Here is a 2,201-nt window from a genome sequence, read left to right on the forward strand (position 1 = left end):
ATCCTCATCCTCATCGTCATCCTCATCCTCATACTCTTCCTCATTCTCATCCTTATCCACTTCCTCATCCTAATCCTATCCTCTTCCTCATTCTCGTCCTCATCCTATCGTCTTCCTCAGCCTCATCCACCTCCTATCCTCTTCCTTGTCCTCATCCACATCCTATCCTCATCCTCATTCTCGTCCTCATCCTATTCTCATTCTCTTACTCATCCTATCCTCATCCTGACCCTTATCCTCATCCTCATTTTCATCCTATCCTCACCCTCATCCTCATCCTCATCCTACACTCTTCCTCAACCTCATCCTCATCCTATCCTCATCCCCATCCTCATCCTCATCCACTTCCACATCATCATCCTATCAATATCCACATCCTCATCCTCATCCACATACTATCCTCATCCTCACCCTATCATCATCCTCATCTTATCCTCATCCTTATCCTATCCTTATCCTCATCCTCATCCTCATCCTATCATCATCCTCCTACTCATCCTATCCTCATACTCATCCTTATCCTATCCTCATCCTCATCCTCCTCCTCTTCCTTATCCTCATCCAGTTCCTCATCCTCATTCTATCCTCTTCCTCATTCTCGTCCTCATTCTATCGTCTTCCTCATCCTCATCCTCATCCTCATCCAATCCTCATCCTCATCCTGATCCTCATCCTTATCCTATCCTCATCCTCATCCTCATCCTCTTCCTCATCCTCATCTCATCCTCTTCCTCATCCTCATCTCATCCTCTTCCTCATCCTCATCTCATCCTCTTCCTCATCCTCATCTCATCCTCTTCCTCATCCTCATCCTCTTCCTCATCCTCATCTCATCCTCTTCCTCATCCTCATCAAGTTCCTCATCCTCATCCTCATCCTCTTCCTCATGCTCAACCTCATCCTATCTTCATTCTCATTCTCGTCATCATCCTATCCTCATCCTCATCCTCTTACTCATTCTCATCATCATCCTTATACTCATCCTGATCCTCTTTCGCGTTCTCATCCTATCCTATCCTCTTCCTCATCCACTTCCTAATTCTCGCCTACCCTCATCCTCATCTTCATCCTCATCATATCGTCAACCTCATTCTTGTCCTCTTCCTCACCCTTATCCTCATCCTCATCCTCATCCTATCCTCTTCCTCAAACTCATCCTCATCCAATCCTCATCCCCATCCTCATCCTCATCCACTTCCTCATCATCATCCTATCCACATCCTCATCCTCATCCTTAACCACTTCCTCATCCTCGTCTTCATCGTATCCTCATCCTCATCCTCATCGTCATCCTATCCTCATCCAATCATCATCCTCATTCAATCATCATCCTCATTCTTGTCCTCTTCCTCACCCTCATCCTCATCCTCATCCTATCATCTTCCTCAACCTCATCCTCATCCTCAACCTCTTCCTTATCCTCATCCTCGTCCTCGTCCTCCTCTTATCCTCATCCTCATCCTCACCCTATCCTCATCCTCATCCTCATCTTGTCCTCATCCTATCCTCATCCTCATTCTTGTCCTCTTCCTCACCCTCATCCTCACCCTCATTCTCAACCTCTTCCTCATCCTATCTTTATCCTCATCCTATCCTCATCCTCATCGACTTCCTCATCCTATCCTCATCCCCATACTCACCGTCATCCTCATCCTCATCCTATCCTCATCCTCATTGTTGTCCTCTTCCTATCCTCATCCTCATCCTCATTCTCGTTCTCATCCTATCCTTATCCTCATCCTCGTCCTAATCCTATCCTCAGCCTATCCTCAACCTCATCCTTATCCTATCCTAATCCTCGTCCTCATTCTCGTCCTCATCCTATCCTCATTCTCGTCCTCATCCTATTCTCATCCTCATCCTCACCCTACCCTCATCCTCATCTTCATCCTCATCATATCGTCAACCTCATTCTTGTCCTCTTCCTCACCCTCATCCTCATCCTCATCCTCATCCTATCCTCTTCCTCAACCTGATCCTCCTCCTATCTTCATCCTCATCCTATCCTCATCGTCTTCCTCATCCTATCCTCATCCTCATCCTCATCGTCATCCTATCCTTATCCTCATTCTCATCCTATCCTCATCCTATCGTCATCTTCATTCTTGTCCTCTTCCTAACCTCATCCTCATGCTCGTCCACATCCTATCCTCATCCTCATCCTCTTCCTCATCCTCATCCTCATCCTCATCCTCTTCCTC

Source organism: Lupinus angustifolius, chromosome LG06, assembly GCF_001865875.1.
Source record: "Lupinus angustifolius cultivar Tanjil chromosome LG06, LupAngTanjil_v1.0, whole genome shotgun sequence".
Lineage (NCBI taxonomy): Eukaryota > Viridiplantae > Streptophyta > Magnoliopsida > Fabales > Fabaceae > Lupinus > Lupinus angustifolius.